The following is a 19,005-nucleotide window of genomic DNA, read 5'->3' as shown; positions in this document are numbered from 1 at the left end:
TCTTGTCCCAGTGCCTTCATGACGTTATCATGACAGTATGAGTTGTCACGCTGGAATTCTAGGATTTGCCTCATTACACATGTAAGGTAAGGTAGGACCTCGGTGTTAACTGTATATGACATTCACCAGATTTGTCACCTGGAGGCCACGCCAACAACTTTACGATTTAAAAACGCAGTTAAAATGAGATGGACTGCCTCCACTCAAGAGAAGTTCAATAAAAGCCTGCCTGGTGCCTGCTTTTGAGATAATTATCTCTGTAACAGGAACCCACATTTCTGCAGGAGACTCCTGAAGTGTGACAACTGAGTTATTGGTCCCCTCCCTGACCAGGACCCTTTCTGCTTACTCAGTTTGGCTTACTCTTGCTCTCATTTGTGCTGCACCACACTTTTATTGCAGATCGAGTATTAAAGAGAATCTCTTGGCCTTTAATGAACTCTTTTTTTTTTTTTAATATGCAGTGTGATATGTGGGGGGCCTTATTATATAGTGGCAAGACCAAACTAAATAAACCTTTGGAGTTGTCCTAGTGTTTCGAATAAATCGGTTACAAAATGTAACTTGATCTACATCTGAGGTACAAATATACAAGACAAACAATAATATTTTATGTCCCAATCAAAGTCTGGGGTTGGATGTTTACAGTGCAACTAAAAAAAGGAAATACACCCTGGGATTAATATGAATGGTAAAAAAATATATATTTCCCATATAGAGTTCCCACCCCCAACACACACACACACACACACACACACACACACACACACACACACACACACACACACACACACACACACACACACACACACACACACACACACACACAGGTCTTGATGGCTGCCATGCAAGGCACTCAATCTACCCATCGGGAGCAATTTGGAGTTTGGACAGTGGAATCACACGTGCAACCTTCCAATTGAAAGACGACCAAATCTCCAAACTGAGCCACAGCCGCCCGTTTAGTAAAACCGCCTTTGGCAGCAGTAATGTCAACTGAGTGTTTGCAGTAGCTGCTAATCAGTTGTGGACAAAGTTCAGTTCTAACGATAACGCATTCCTCATTACAGAAGGGATTCAGATCGTTCATATTGTCTTAGTTGGTTGCTGTCAATGGCTCTCTTAAAAACTGAATTCTTAATTCATTCCAGAGTAGATTTCTATGGATTATTTTCAATAAGATTTTCGTCACTAAAATGTTAAAAAGAATAATAATTTAAAAATTGGAGGAGGATTGGCAAAAAAAATGTATTAATTAAATAAATGAAAGAGCTTGATTTGCTATTGAAAAAAAATGTTTAAAACTGTCAAGAACAGAGCAATTGGTTAAGATGGCTAAAATAGCTCAAATAACCAAACTGAATTAGTCAAAAGAGGCAAAAAAGTTTCAAACTGCTAAGAATTGCTACAAAAGCTCAAACACTAAAATTAATTCTAAGTGGCAGTCATGAATTTTATTTGGTGGAAAGTGACAGAAATTACTCTTTTGACAGAAAAGGTTGCAGATTTCTATTCTATTGCCTCGCTGTTTCTACTCTATAAAAGGAAGTCCATGCAGAAACGCCATACTCATGGTGGGGGATAAGTTTACAGGTTGGTACACAGTCCCTTTGTGTCACGCTGCATGATTTTCACCAACAATCTGATTACTTAAGTAAAATTACTACACGAAACAATCAGTAAATAGTAGTATTGTAGAGTCACGGTGGTCTTTGGCAAACTTAAGTTGTGTTGTTTTTGAACGCAGCAGCTTCCTCTGTGGGGCTCCACCCTGGAAACCACACCTGCTGTGTAGCAGACGTATAAACAGAGCCCATGTTTATTTGAAGCTTTTAACTTCTACTCTGGACTGGGGTTTTTTTTTTTTTTATGTTTGTTTTGTTTTGGCTGAGCATTGTGCTTCTTACCTTTGGAGTTGATCTAATTTGGCACATAATTCTCAGGAGCGCAACCGAAGTATTAAATTATCCAAATCGACTTAACCGTTTCAGCTTGATGCAAATCTACAGTTCTTGATTAAAAATCTTTGGATATATCATTTTTACCAGACTTGGTTCCCATCAGAAAATACGTGAGGAGCCTATTCCTATAACGTAAAAGTACATTTTAGAAGTTAAATTTGAAGCTCCACCTCCTATCTCACATAGAATTTAATTTATTGAATGTCAACCTGCGACGGCCTAACTTTGAATTTGGTCTTGGTTAAGACATTAATCTAATTCATAATTTACATTATTTAAGCACCGTTGTGAATATACTGATATAATTATGATTATTTCTGTGATACTAGGTTAAGATTAGGGCGAGGCGATTAAATATATCCAAAGTCAAATAGCGACGTGAGACATTGAGACCTGGAGAGCGACATGGGCATTAAAGGAATCTGCAGAGCTGGTTGATTCCAAAGAAACACAGCTGCTTCAAGAGCGTCCCAAAAAAGAGAGGAGGTTTAGTCGCTCTGTTATAACAATGTTGAATAAAGGCAAAAAAACAAACAAACTCCAGTCTGTAACTATGTGACTGAAACGCTCGCTGTGTCTTCATGTCTACGAGTCACAGAAACTTGACACTGCACCCCATTAGGGTGCAGCTTTTTGGTTGTATTTGTTAAATGAAAGTCAGTCGGGCTTACTTGAAGATGTTTGCCTTTTATTTATTTGTCTTGACATTTTACACTGATATTTGCTCTAATATTGTAACACTGCTAATTTAAAGAAAAACTTTAAAATAAACACTTGTTTCATGTAATCCATGTCTTTTCGGGTCTAATTTTCACATGTAAGTCTTAATGTATGTGGTTCTTAAGAGCGACAAAAAAAATCAGTCACTGCATATATGTTTGAGGTATACTGTACAGGTTTTTTTTTTCGAATCAACCTGCCATAGTTGCAATAGATTGTTGTCTTTTTAGGCCCTCACATGCTCAGTTAGTTTCAAAGGGTTTGTGCACTTTTTTTCTGACGACTGTGGACATTCAGTCTTTCTGAACCGGGTGAACCTCAATCAATTTGACCTCAATAGTAATTAAAGCAAATTGAATGCGCCCAACAATAAGTTGAAACACAACAGAAAATGGCTGGTGGATTTCTGAACGTGACACAAAAGTGTTTGATTTACAATACATTTGTCACAGCCATGCCTTTACCAAACAGTCCTGAAGACAACAATACACCAGTCTGGTATCGATTGCAGTGTTTGACTTCCACTGTGTGCTCGGTATACAGAGAGTGTTGAGAAACCACAGGCTGCAGTCGCATCTAAAATGTCCCTTTACCTCCGTCTGAGCTGATGGTAACACCAGATTTACTGATGGTGAATAACTACCTGGATTCCATAGCTTAATATCCCTGAGACCCTCCGATGTTTTTTGCAGTACTGTCAGCTGCTTGATGTAACACAATTAATTTGCATACAAATAGACTCTGGTGACATCAACAGTTACATATTGAATCACAAAACCTGGGAGGAAGTGAATTGCTCTGTGCAATGCCGCGCTGATTGCTGTTTAAAAACCTGGAATTGGATTTACTGTGAACCTGATGTAATTATTTCGTCTAGAATCTGCATTTACCTGCCCGTGATTTTAAGGCCAAGGCATGATAAGACACTGTTTTGTTCTCACATCCAAGTCATGTGCAGACTTGGCTCAATTTGATTTTTCTTTCATATACAAACAGGATATTTGCTGTCACTTATTTCATTCCTGTTTGTTACATCAGCTTCGATATTTAATGGACTGTCAAAACAAAGTGACACTTAACAAAAAGTATTTCATGGTTAGGTTTTATTCTGTTTCTTTTGTGGATTAAAAGGCATCCAGTGTCTTAATCCTGACAAACAAATGGTACAAAATCCGACGTATTATTAACACAGGGAACAGCAAATGTTCTCATATACTGATCTTCATTCTAATTATTGTAAATCCCACTATTTGCATTTTTGCAACCCCAGAATATTTATCTGTTGAAAGTGTGTTATTTTGTAGCTTACATATTTTGGATTTCCAAGTTTGGGATTGGGCAATATCACCCTGAAAACAAGTCATTGTGCTTTAAGGTAATGCTCCAAGATGAACGCATTTTAGTCTTTTACTCTATTTAATATTAAGCAAAACATTTTTTGCATTTTATTTATTTACCTTTTTTTTTTCTTTTTCTCTTTTTTTTTTTTACTTCCACTTGCATAATTCTTGTATACTGGGCTGTGAAGTTTTCTTAAACACATGCCAAAGAGTCTTTCAGGTTTGGAAAAACAGATTATATGCTACGTTTTGATTTTGATGAACTAAAACATTAAAAACTATTAAAATATGTTTGGCAACAAAAGCTAAACATGCAGTTTAAGTGCAAACTTTGCCATTTAGAGCTCTCATCTACATCTTCAACGTGACATCTTCCTACGTGCTCCGGCGTCCTCTCAGGGGGTCACACAAACAAATATTAGGTTGATTGGTGACTCAAAGTTGCCAATTGTGTGCCGCGCTGTCTGTCTATGTGACAACCCAGTGCTGAAAGGCGACAGCCTCCTTTGTCTCATCTCTGTCAACAACCATGGAAAGATTTGCCACAGTAAATCCACATCTGACTGGTAGCCATTCTTGGTTCTTGCAGGCGAATCGTACCTTTTGCTAAAACCCAACGCAACATAACGTTTTTTTTTAACACTTTAGCTTAACTGCACAACACTGATCCAGAAATACTATACTAACAACTAACTGCAAACCTTGACGGGGAAAATAATCAGTCATGTGACAATATGAAACCTGGTGTACTTTTCGAAGCAGATTCTCCTCATAGCTGCAATATCGGTATCGCTGAAGGTTATTCCAACATAGTTTAGGTTTTAATTAATAACAAAGCATGTGCCGACATCTTAGCCTATAAATAAATATACCCATCTGAACATCTGTTTTTATTTTGAGTCGCCATCCAACAATGTCGCAAGTTTATAGTAAACAAGGATAATTTAATAAAATCTAAGATGAGCAAAACTGTTTTCCAACTCAACAGATTTAAATGCATGTATTTATTATTTGCAATGCGATTTAGAATGTTTATTTTAAAACACAGATGATGGATTCCTTCTGCCTTGATAGTGTTGGACTATAAGTACTCAACAGTACTTAACGCTACAGTACCTGTAGGCAGAATGCGGTATCACAGAATCTGTCACACAAAACCAGCAGCATCAGAAACTGTAACTGTAAATGTAGCCTGATACCCTCAGCGATGTCCACTGTACATACTACTCCCCAAAAACAGCGATTAGAGAATCCATTATTCCCGGTCCCGAGACGCTCCTTCACCAGACTCTCTGTCCTCCAGGATCCCTGCTTCCCCTCCGGAGGTCCTGCTCACCGTTCATCCAAATGTCTGTGAACTCCTCAGCTGCAATAACCATTCAGCCGCGGAGCTTGGAGCAGTCCAGACTCCCACACAACACTCCCTCTACTGTGACAGCCCGCTGGAAGTTTCAACATTAACCAGGAAAGTTTCTCACGATAGAGGAAGGCTTTCACATTTCAGTTAGCCTGTTAACCTCTGCAGAACAAGGAGAGCGTGTAGGACTCTTCCATCCTGCAGCAGAATACCACACAACGTGTTTGTTGATGTGAACTATTGTACTGACGCGTCTCACCGACACACACAAAACACACACAAGAGATACACACAAACATTCACCTTAACCTCGCCAGACTCATTGTCTGGATATAGTCTGGACATAAATCAATGTTTTTAACTACAAATGGTTCCTCAATGTCGTACACCTTTAAATTACCTAGTATCTCTTCTGTGCAGAACTCCAAATCTTTCAATATTTTATTAGTGTCTATTTCTAATGTTGGTTAGGGTTTTTTAATTATTAATCACTGTTCCAAATGAGTTGACACTTTGTAGAGACTGATTCAAGTGACCTAATCATTGTTGTCCATTTTCTCTTCCAGGGCCCAGTGAGATGGCACCTCAGTGGTCAAAGCTGCGTGATACATATGACACCTGAAATCGTCAAGTAACAAAGAAGAACACAGTTCATTAGCACATAGTACAATATATCACACTCTGTCAAACTGATGGCATTGGAAATTTCTGTGAAATGCCATCTTCAGGGCTCTCCACAGACGTTATGTAAGATTTTCGTCTGGATTTTAAGGGCAGTCACAAAGTTGTCCTGAAACCACTTGCAACTCATACGCCTGGGCTGTTGGCAGATTCGTGCCACAGTTTGAGGTCACATGTACTCAAGGGCCTGTGCATCTGGCTGTATTCATTCTTCATTTAGTGCCGATCGCTACTCCAGTCTCTGCAGCAGCCGAGATGGTATTCTGTCGGCGATCAGCAGTGTGTGATGTTAAGTAGACTTTGAGTTTGTGGATCTTCCCAGATTCAGAATGTGTTCCCTCAGGCTGGTGGATTCTTCGTGCTGTTGGACAAACCGCAAACGGGCCGTCTTATGTCTCCTTCTGTCTCGCTCCTAAAAAGTGGCAGATAGAGTTCTGCCACAGTCGGTCTCCTTCCAGACAGTTTTTTTGGGGTCTCTGCAGAGGACCACTGACGTTCTGCTGGACATTATGGACTTGACTTATGGGTGCTTGGTCATTAGCACTGCAAGATATCAAGTGTACATGCAATATGTGATAATGGTGGTGAGTATTATGATCATGATATGATTTGCGATAAACAAGTAGAAAATATGCATGTCTTCGTTCTTTGAGATTTATTCTTCGAAATAACAGTGCTCTTTCTCTCGCTCATCCATGTTTCCCCCATCATCAGAGGCTCACATTTTCTGACCTTAGACAGGGTCGAGTGGGTGAGCATTTAGTGCAGCATCTGTTGGGTCAAATATGTTGACATACAGACCATGAAGAAACCCAATTTATCAGTCAATCTTTTGCAATATATATAATGCACATGCTAATATTGAGATAACAATAAATTCCCAATATATTTCGCAGTCTTATTGGTCACCAACAGCTGACTACTTTTGTAAGAAAATGGTAGCCTTGGGATTTCTTTTTTTATTTCTAAACTTTAGAAATCTAAAACTATTTTAAAGACTGTTTTCACAAGTATAATGCTGGACTATTGAGTGTGAATGAATGGCACATCTATTCCTATATTATACAACGCAAGACAATGTGCTAAACATTTTGTGCTGTGAATATTTTGTACAGCGTCTGTTTAAAATCATGTCTTTTTTGGGGGGGGGGGGCTATCCTCTGATTAAATGTGCTTTCATAGTAATTCAAAAGGGCATTGAAATATGTTCAGCTTGTCACATTTCCAATTATGACGAGGTATCTCTATGGTGAGGGATTTCTTCATTGTACCTTTCCACAGAACAAAACAGCCTCACCACTATAATCGACTGATGTATCGCCGGTAAAAAAAAAAAGGATCTTGGGAAATATCAGACACAAACACTGCCACTGAAAGTAGTTAATTATCAAAAGAAAAGCCACTGTACCATGTCACATCAGACACAGACACAGGCGCACACTGGCACTCAACTGCAAACATATGTCCACCTGTCACTGCTCAAACAGCTTGTTCTGTGACTAAGGTCCTCACTGCAACATCATATTTCTGTAAGAAGTTGCTAAACTAAATATGTGGCCTTCCCCACCCCCACAACTCCCTTCTTCCCCTTTCTTTTTCCCATCCAATCCAAATGTGTCTGTTGTCGATGTGTCGTGACTGTCTGCCAAGCGCAGTAATTACAGTACAGCGGTAGGAGTTGAGCAACGGGGAGGAAAGCAGCATATCAAACATGACTGCACAGGGCATCGGGTGTAAAAAACCATTCTCAGGACTGTTAGCTGCTACATGCCAGAGTCTATCAGACCATAACTATTAGTCCTCATTTCCACTCGTGTCATCAGAGTTAATAAATGTGATACACCCACTGAAACCCTTTTGAAAATATTATTTATACAGCGCATAGATTAACGTGTGCCTCGCAGACAAAAAAAGATGAGCAGTGGGAAACACCTAGTGACCCTCGACTTCTTCATTGGTACCTCACGTCTGAAATGCCGAGATGTCACCCAGTGACACACAAACTCGGCCACAAGCAGACGCACACGCTTGCTGATGAATCACCTATTACACCACAATGACAGCACTGGCAGAGGGCCCAGAGTAGTGGATAGTTTATGATGGTCGGAATAATAGACGTGGTTTGGATTACTTTATCATCGAATGCAGCTCTGTGACGATAGTGACGTATGCAAAAATGGGCTGAGTGTGACAAGAGAGGACCATGCGGCTCAAACAGTACAAGTAGGTGGGGTTACATCATAAAGCATTATCAAGATTGTAGGGATGAAAGCAGAGTAAATCACCAGGGAAAGGTGTGGAGGTAACCACCCTCCCCTACTTCTACTGAAATATTTCAAGCACCACTTGAGAAGAGAATCTATGAGCTTGTGTAATATCATTTGCAAGTCAGCATGCGGATGTGAGTTTTTTTTGTCAGAACATAAGAGTGTCCTCGTATACACCCCGTGATTTGTAGGATGTGAAAGAAAGAAACTGATTTTGTCTGATCACATTCATTAATTTGACACATACATTTGTGCATTTCCGAACAGTCAAGTGAAGTAGCTGGTTGGTGCTTTTACCAACTTGACCTGTGCTGTCTGAAGCAGCTGAACTTCAAAAATGCGGACGTTAAATACAGAAAAGTGCAGTTTCCCATTTTGTGTTCATTTCCTGAGGGGAGACTATAACCTGACATTCTACGGGAATAATGTCAACCAACAGCCTCTGAAAAGAGTTGAAGATGAAGTGTTCATTTCTCCAAAGTGACAATAATGACCTAACACCTCTCCGCGTTTGTGTGTTCGTGCCCAATTGTGTACGCATTTGCATGCATGTGAAATTGGGGCTCTTCAGCCCAACAGCAAGCAGAGAGAAATGATTATTTTCTTTCTCAGGGGCGATGAATTGAGAGCCGTTGCATCCACTGCCTTTTTTTCCTGCTTCACAAAACACGCCATGTCTCGGAACAGGACAAAACTATCGAAAGGTGACGGTGTAGATAAAAGTGACTGTGTAATGCAAGAAAAAAAAAAAGCAAAGCACAAATCCTTCACCTTGCTGTGTTGAATCCACGAGCCCTGAAACAAACATTTACCACATAAATGTCTGACCATTTGTAGGAGTGCCATTACAGGGACGATAACATTTATGGGAAAACTGTTTGGTTAGGAATGCACTGATACATGTAAACTCACATAGAGAAAGAGAGAGAGAGAGAGAGAGAGAGAGAGAGAGAGAGAGAGAGAGAGAGAGAGAGAGAGAGAGAGAGAGAGAGAGAGAGAGAGAGAGAGAGAGAGAAATCAGTACTAATCTTTAAGTGGCTGTCAGTGCATGCAGTGAAAAAATATCAAATGCCTGCTTTTGATGCCACACCATCACTGAATTAGAAGACAAGAATTGTAGTCTGCATAATCTATCGCGAATACTGCAGTGTCTCACAACATGCAGTCTAAAAAGTACTTGCAATGAATCAAGTATTGATTGTTGTGTTCATTTCAAAGTGAGAATGCTAAAGATGCTCTTTTCGGACACCAAACCGTGAATAAAGTATCTAAAATAATAACGTTACTGCTAAGTACTGCAGCTATCTCGGTCATTTCAAATTAACAAAAGGTTTTCTCACTTAAAATAAATGATTCAGTTCATAATCACTGTTTAAAGTTATGAATTAACTTTCATGTTTGTCTTTAATCCACAATTTCCTAAGAGTGTGTGGGGTATATTAACAGTGCTTGCGTCCTGACTTTTATTTCAAACATTCACATCTGCATACCTCTCCTGTGTGTTCTCAGCTTTATCCGACACCTCTAATCTGCTCAGACACACCGTTTAATACTCCTTCTTTAACATATATCTTCTTGAAAATGAATACGCAAGTTAGATTGGTTGTTATGGAGACATAACCTCATGAGAGGTTAGGGGCTTGCGTTTCAGAGTTGGGCCCGACTCCACTATTATCTCAAAGGTTGATCTGAATAGACAGTAACTAATGAGTGTCCTTGCCTGTCTTGGAAGTAACCTTTTATATTAACCATAATGCAGGATGGTATACCAAGTGGAGCACGAGTTCAAAATCATTTCCAGGTGGACCTATATGTATTGATGCCTGTTATCCAGTAATACGTCAGATATCAACAGCCGAGTAAAATGCTCATACTGAACGTTGACACAACATTTTGCTGAAAACCATGGCCCTAAGGCAAAAAAAATTAAATAAAATAAAATCACAATACAGTTAGTTGGGAAAAATGTGGGGCTAATTCAGTTTTCAAAGGCGTCTAAATTCAGTTTATCGTGTAACCTTTAGCAAATAATGTGCTCCTTCAGCTCGCTACAGGCTTTTGAAGATGCCTTTCTGCGAGACAGAGACAGCTGCAAGAGCTCTCCCTTTGGAGCTGGGAGGCAAACAACACAGCTGCACCTCTCTCACACACAAATGACATCACATTCAACACTCACGCGCACACAGACATGTAAAGTTCATTAAACACACTCACCGCTACCGCAGGTCTATAGGAGAAACAAATTAGGAATAATTTAGTGGAGTATCTCCACTCATCGCTTCTTAAATAGTATCAACTCCTGTCGACAAGGGCAATTTACCTGTCACTCTTTTAAACCTGAGAGAACACTAACTGCATCATGCGTGTGTGTGTGTGTGTGTGTGTGTGTGTGTGTGTGTGTGTGTGTGTGTGTGTGTGTGTGTGTGTGTGTGTGTGTGTGTGTGTGTGTGTGTGTGTGTGTGTGTGTGTGTGTGTGTGTAGATATATTTGTGTGACTGTGTACATACAACAGAAATGCTAGTAAAGTAACTGGACGGACAAGTAAAGAAAGAATACGGTATGGTAAAATGTCACAGCCTTTACATGATTTTCAACATTTCTGCTGTTACATAATACATACATTATTATTGTATGAGTATTGTAGTGTTCACAGCCGCTCCTATAACTGATATGTATCTGGTGAACGGTATGCTGGTGTAATCCTTACAGCCCTTTGGGACAACGCAGACCCCAGTGACACTTGCATACACAGACTAAGTGTTGAGGCATTTGTTAATCTTGTAAACATCCCTTCACTGATCTCTCATTAATTCAGCCCGGCAGAAAACAGTGTGGAAAAGGGATAGAGAAAGAAAATGGGGGGGGGGGGGAGGGGGAGAGAGAGAGAGTGAGAGAGTTTGAAATTAAGTCAATTAATTACCACAGGAAAGGCTTCTAGTTCCTCTCTTTTAAAAAATATGGTAATCCTGATCATGCTAATCTCGCCTTTCCTCTGCTGCTGGGACAATTTACAAAGCAACAGCTATTGTTTTTTTGGTTTTTTTTCTGTGTATCTGTGATATTTTAAACATATACACATACACAATTACATTCAGTACAGGGATGGAAAAATATGCCTGAAACTACCAAATATACATTAATTAAATATCTAATATGAGCACATCTGAAAAATCTATACATTTCTCATAAAACGATCAACACGAGGTTAAACAGATAAACCAGCGAGTCTGGTTTAGGGTTTGCATGTTCCCTCTGTGTGCATGAGTCTCTCGGTTTCCCACCACAGTCCAAAAACGTGCGATGGACCGCTGCACGTCAGTGTGAATGCATGCGTGTATCATTGTCAGTCTCACTGCTATCTGCATTGTTAAAGCTCTAATTGGTCTGAAATCCATTCTACAGTCATGAAAACACTTATTTTTTTCCTCACTGAGAAAAAGGCAAATGGCACAGATCTCATAGAGCCTTGATCTCAAAATCAGCAAGATAATCGGGGATTACATCTGGCGATAGATCTGATCATGAAAAGAACCAGAGAAAGAAAGCCCAGCAGCTGAAGTGATTAGAAAAAAAAACTAAACAAAAACCCTCATTTAAAAGGTTTCAGATACATTTGATTCTGGTCTGTTAGAAATGCCACTCTTATTGAAAATATTAAAAGAAATAATGTTATTTCTTCTAAATGAATTCTTGGTTGTTGTTTTTTTTTTTACAATAGGCACACTGTGTAAAATTGTGAAGCTTTACAGGGTGTGAAGCTTGGCTTGAGTGTATCTGCAGGTCGCTCCGGCAGAGAGACCACTCAAATCAGAGCAGACACTGAGACAGATGGTGATTTTACACCAGCATGGGAAAAGAAATGGCTCTTTAACATCAAACCTCAGCAAATTACTTTGAAACCAGCTGGCCAGACACAAAAAGGGATCATGAGTCTGGGGAAGCGGCCAGCCTCTCAAGCAGAGGTGCTTGCGAAATGGTAAACCAGGCAAAATGGAAAGGAGCCCTTCTATAATTGTTTTGTAGTAGTCCGCAAGATTGTGTTTCAATTTGCCTGTTCTGGAAGATACTGATTAATGCGACTGTTGAACAGAGAAAAGTGTGGAAACGTTTTAATCTGAATTACGAATGGGCATCAATCCATTTTTTCAGGTCGTCGCTCAAAGACGAGACTATCAAAGCAAAGCAGTCAAGTCAGACATAGATTTGACTGCTTTTTGGTCTCAATTATTTGGAGCTCTGCTCTTCTGTGCAGTAATATCTTTGTTTAATATAAAGCAATTCTTCACAGTGAGGTCAAATGCTGACGCTAAATTGGCCATTAGTGTAAGTATGTGTGATGAACCCTGTCATTGCCCTTCACTTCCCACCTGGATACAGTGGTTTAGATGATGAGAGATGAAGTATATAGTGAGCAATTACTTTGTTTACCTCTTATAAATAGACGTATGTTCTTGGCTGTTACTCATAAAATGTTGTACAGCAGATACAACGATATTCTGTACACATAATTACCCATCAAGTAGAATCACATTACAGGTGACTGCAGGGGATGAAAGATTTTCCTTTATTCAACTCTGGTTTGAGATATTAAATGGCATCATTTAAATGTAATACTGTACACAGTCCCTCATAAATAACAACAATTTTGCATTCAACATCCCTGTAGTGTTTATGTAAATGTAAATGATTCAGTAACTTCTTTATCCGAACATAAATTAGCGTATCCTCGAAACCTCACACAGCCTCAGAGTTGGGTCCATACACCCAATCCCACAGGCTTCCACGGCGGACACGATCAATACAATTTAGGAGTGTATTTATGTAGTAAAAGGCATATTGATTCTAAAGGTATAGCGAACAATCACACCTATAAGACTCCGCTCTTCCTTGATGTAAAGTCGAAAACAGGTAGTCAAGCTACAAACCTGTATTTGAAATAGAAATTAATCAGCTGATGCACCTGACTGATTTGAATTAACATGTCATGGTCAGACGTTTATTCAAAGTCACCTACAGACATGTTAAGTTGTTCTGTCGCTATTTCTGAATGAATGAGTTCCAATTGTATGGCTTTAAAAAATAAACTGACAACAATGCCTACTGACCCAAAAACAAGTCAATTTATGCAACATTTCAGCCTTAAACAAATGTAAGTAAAACAAATATCCATTAGAACTTGTCAAAACATTTTGTTCAAATCTTTAGGATCCTTTACTTTCCCTGCTCTTATTCAGCCTGCCTGTGAAAAAAAAAATGAAGATATCATATTTTATCCTTCATCTCACCACATTTCCCGATCCACCCACCACAGGACAACATGAAACAGACTATGGGAAAAGTCATCATACATATTTAAAAGGGGTGTGATGAAATGCCTCAAATGTGAATGCATCCTCATGACAATCTGGGCCGTTTTATAGACAGCCATTTAAACAATAATTACAATGTTTCGTTTTTTTATCATCATCATCATCATCATCATCATCATCATCATCCATCTTTAAACTGTACCTCCTGTGTCATTTTTTGTCGCAGGTGCTGCGATATTAAGCTAAAGATATGCACATATGGAAGTACTACAAGAAAATGATCCCCGTCTTTTCATTTAAGGTGCCGAGTGTCTATCATTCATGGAGCATTTAGTGTGGAGTGCTGCCACATTATACTGCTTATCAGAACATCTGGGATGTACCAATCCTATTAAAGATGCAGTCCTACATTATATTGGTGCAGAGTCATGTTCACTCCACCAATCAACACTGTGTGACACATGATTCAACATCTATAGGAAATACAGTCGTTACGCCAGAGAATCAGAGAATGATGCACCAACAGGAGTAGTTCATTACAATATCAACACGTGAAAAAGACTTACCAGGCAACAATCTCAGTCCTGCTTTTTGAATAAAGAGGCGGGGAATGTGAAGGTCTTCTCTGAGTTAATGAATAGAAAACACCGAAGTTGTCCATGCGTCCACTGTGGGAATGCAGGATCTGGAGGCAGACCCACAACCGCGACAAGTAACAGAGATAATAGGATCACAGACGTCCATCTGGCCTCATCCCAAGACACACGCTACAGGCTTAAAATAACATCTTAACAGTTAATACTGTTGATTTACTAATTCTGTCCCCACTCTTACACAATTCCATGTGATCATTAAACACAAATGTGATTTATTTTAAAGTGACTACTCTTGAATTGTTTAAATTCAGACAAATAACACAATATGTCAAAATTGTTCATGAGAACTGCGATGGAAAAAGTCTGTCTATATTTGATGTCCTGAGAATAGGACATCTCATGTTTTCATTTCCTAACCAGTCAGGACTTTTCTAGGGTGTCTACTGTAATGTCAACAAGCCCGTTATCAATTGTTTATCAGCAACTACACACTGGACCGATTTGACTCTACAGCATTGAAAGCACATGCACCACTGAGTGGCACAAACAAAAGAATGTCAGAATTCTATCCACACAGACAGCAAAGTGTCAGTAAGTGAGCGTCGCCCGTTTCGACAGAGGCCCTTTGCCTCTGTTTGAGCAACATTTCATGAATGACTTTGGCATTCAGCCCTCCCTCGTAGGTGAGTGGCGTGGTCTGTATCTTCACCACCAGGACACTGAATCCATCAAACAGATGACATGACATCAGGCTATGAAAACTTGTCTGAAGTCTTCCTACCATATCAATTCCAAACTGAAACATCGGTTTACAGATATTTTTGTGTGCGTTTGAATTTTTATTCCGATGTTGCATCTGCAGTGTAATATTTGGCCAAAACAATGGTCCCAGCTAAAATCTAAAATCACTTTTAGTCAGCAGTATTCAAAGACTCTAGGACAACCCATAACTTAACTGTCAGTGAAAGCTACACATGAGAAAAAAAACTAAATATGATTGTTTCAGTTTTACTGGGTCCAGTAAATAATAATAAATAAATACATCTGTTTCTTTTGTTCTTTTTACATTTTTCCCCTCTATGTAACATTACATACTTGAATGGTTGTACAGTTTGACAATATTTCTGTAATTTACTTTTTTGGCAAAATGCATCAAGTTGATTTTGAATTGTTATCTCTAAGTAAGCTTGTCCTCTAATTAATTCAAATTAACATTTTTTTTTTTTTGCTTTAAGTTGTCTTAAGCACTGAATATGATAGAAACATACAAAGACCTTAATTAGGCAGAAAATGTATCCTGATTGAAAAAAGTGTGCAATTCCCCTAATGGCCGTTAAATTAGTTGATTTCCAGCAGAAATTCATAAGCTTTCAGAGTCATGTCCTGCTCATGTCCATGACATCTGCAAAAATAGATGTCATCAAAGTACACAAATGAGAAAAAATCTCAAATGTCAAGCAGCTCACCTCTGAACAGCTGCATGCAAATCTCTTCTCACTGTCACACTCAACGCCGTAACATAGAGAGACACACCTCCAACATCACACACAGCGATCTGATTAAAAATCAAATTACAGCTTAAACAAGTGACAACTCCTGTCCCTGAGGTCCATCACCAGTTTGAAGTGTAGGAGACAGACAAGATAGGAGAGAGAGAGAGAGAGAGAGAGAGAGAGAGAGAGAGAGAGAGAGAGAGAGAGAGAGAGAGAGAGAGAGAGAGAGAGAGGCAGTTGAACCGAGTCTTTGGTGTCTGCATGTCAAATGCCAGTGCACTCCATAGGAATACGATAACGAGGGGTGCGCACAGAGGGAATGCCAAATTAGATATCAAACACAGAGGAGAGCTCAGAAACACACAGCACAGCACTGAGCCATTTAATAAGACATCGAGAGGCAGCCTGCCGCATTGTACTTCAATGCCGTTGTATTCAACTGGTTTGTGACAGGAGCTGCCACAGGACATAACATCTGACTAGAAAGATGAGAATTTTATTCAATAGTCTTATGATGACCATATAACTTAGCTAAAGTACTTTAGGGCTTTAAGGGCCAGTTCACTGTCCAATGATGTCATTAAAACTTCCTGAATCTGGGATTGAAAATACACTGATTGTGTTGCTCTGATTGATAGTGCCATTAGGTTTCCTCCCAAAGCACATTGTTCTTGAAATCCAAGAATGAACTATATTTCCCTATCATTGTATCACTTCCATCATTTATCCATATGCTATTACACTTCATATGTTAATATATACCGGTTTGGACCCTCATGACGAATCAAGAGCATATTTGCTCACAATGTCTCCTTCAGTTCAGTAATAACAAAACAACTCTATTAAGCCATGATGTCATGTCCATACCATTCACATAATGTGTAATAATTAATCAATGATTCTGGATTTCAATGATAATCAATATGGCTGACTTCAACTGGGACATTTTTGGAATTATCGTCCCATGCGCCAGGAAAACATGGCATTTTGCCTTGACAAATTGAGGTCCCACTCCTTTTGCGGGTCTCCTTTTTTTTTTTTTTTTTCTCGGTGCCCTTGTCCTGTTCGGCAGCTTGGGCCAACAATATGATGTGATTGAGAGCCTTCGGAGTCAGAACAGTTTTTGGTCTTGCAACAGGGAGAGACCTGGAGTCTCCTCCTGTTGCCTTCTCCGTCAGAAGTTGGCATGGCTGCCGTACACGACCGGGGGGGAACGCACAAAGAGAGAGAGAAGAAAGTCGAGGGGGGAGGGGGGAGGGGGGAGGGGGGAGGGGGGAAGGGGATAACATACAATGTCCTTGTTGTGCTACATATATTATTTGCAATAATCACACTCATCCAAATACTTTCCAACTGTTATTAGATTGAACCAGCCTGAGCAGCTCTATCTAAACAGTAAGATGATTTCCTAGAATAAACCAGCCTGAGCAGCTCTATCTAGACAGTAACGTGAAGCAGGAACATGAAATAACAAAGAGGCAACAACAAAAGAGGAACATGATTTTTAAAGTTTGAGCAAATGATGACAGACAACAAGCAACTTCAGAAGCACCTTTCGTGAGGAGTGAAAGTGTGTGTGTGTGTGTGTGTGTGTGTGTGTGTGCGTGTATGTGTGTGTGAGTGTGTGTGGCTTGTCCACTGGGTGTGGCCGGAACTGTTGTGGGGGGACCCGTGGTGACACCCCGGGGTCCGAGGCCACCGCGCCCGGACACCGCCACCCCGGCAGACAGAAGCCCCCCAGGCCCGGGGAGACCCCAGCGAACCACCCCAGAGAGCCCCGCCCCCGCCCAAAAAGCACCCGACGGAGAATGCAGAGAGGAATCCCCCCCAGGCAAGAGGGGCCCACAAGAGAAGGACAAAGGGCACAGGGCCCCAGGCCCCGACCCAAGCCGCCAAACCGAGAAAAGGCCGGAGCAGGGCCCCCGGGCCGAGCGGGCCGAGAGCCCCCCCAACCCCGGCGGCGAGTCCCACCGCACCCCCGGGAACAGGCCCACCCACCGCCCCCCCCCAACCCGGCAAGGCAGAGACGGCCCCAGCCGCCGCGCCCCGGACCAGCCCCGCCCCCAGACCCAGGAAAGCGAAGTCCGGCGCAGGCCCCGGTCGGAGAACAGTCAACTCTACACCCCCAGGAGCCTCATATTCCACCCGCCCCATAACCCCTCCCCCCGGGTCTTGATTGGGAAACCCAACCCATGACCCACCCCGCACACACACACACACACACACACACACACACACACACACGGAACGGGGGGGGGAGTGATGACTCTCGCACCCTCTGGCCGCCGGCCGGGCCCCCTCCCGGCCACCGCGGTATCCCAACCTCCACCAATCCAACAGCAAGTGGAGAAGGAGCACCGCACCCCAGCCCCCCCACAAGCGCCACGCCCGAGGGAGCGCGCCCCCCGCGCTCCAGCCGCACTCACCCCGGGCCGGGGCGGGACCCCAGCGGGAGGTGCTGGGGGGAGCCACGTCTCCCGCCCTTCCCCTGCCCTATATGTGTGTTGGATGTATGTAAGGGTGTGTTTTTGTGTCTTGAAAAGGTGGATGCGATGTGTGTGTCTATGGTGCGGTTTAAAATTGGGGGGTAGCGGGGCCCGGGCGTTCTACCGCTTTTGCGGGTCTCCTTTAAACTGGAGAAAGTTCCAATTAAATTGCATTACCATAAAAGATCATGTTAATATATCAAATGTAAAATTGTTTGCGTTGCAGTCTTTCTAACTCCCACCCAGTCAAAGGAGAAAAACAGTTGTAGCGATCACACATGCACACTAGAATTAAGATGACAATCCGGTGTTATCGAACGATTCAAGTCATTAAGTAAACTGATTAATGTGACATCTTTTATGAGATAACGGCATCCAATTAACACACAAAGATTTCACCGCAGTCTCAGTGCATGTATAGCCTTTAATCAGATATCATTTCCCTCTTTCACGTCTGCACGTTTGGAAAAAAAAAACGTTGATTTAAAAAAAAAAAAAATCATAGCCACAAACACAACATGCAGCAACCAAAAGTAGATTAATAGCCACAAAGTGACAAGGAGACAAATTTCATGTTGAATCATATAAAAACAACAAATGTGCATCAATTCCTAGAAAGCAATCCAGTAAAGGACTGAAACATGTAAACCAGGGATTTTCATTTAGCACATTTGTGAAGTGGATGTAAATGCATCTAATTATTAAAATGGTCTCTGAATACTCTCAGATATAAGATTTCCATGGTTGTGCAAAAGTGTTCACCTTTGAACTTGTGATGCGCTGTGCCTTACAATG

General features: G+C 40.9%; 1 protein-coding gene across 1 annotated transcript in view; it reads right to left on the bottom strand.

Moving 5' to 3' along the window:
• shank3a (SH3 and multiple ankyrin repeat domains 3a) overlaps positions 1 to 14,322 on the bottom strand; it is a gene marked incomplete at its 3' end in the record, with an annotated part of 162,246 nt that extends 147,924 nt beyond the window's left edge. The window contains exon 1 of the mRNA XM_080475300.1: positions 14,202 to 14,322. The remainder of the gene's footprint in view (positions 1 to 14,201) is intronic.
• Positions 14,323 to 19,005: the final 4,683 nt, after the last annotated feature.

The sequence above is a fragment of the Lipophrys pholis genome, assembly GCF_963383615.2.
Source record: "Lipophrys pholis genome assembly, chromosome: 11".
NCBI lineage: Eukaryota > Metazoa > Chordata > Actinopteri > Blenniiformes > Blenniidae > Lipophrys > Lipophrys pholis.
Note: the sequence above shows the minus strand (reverse complement) of the source record. Positions and strands in the feature narration are given on the sequence as shown.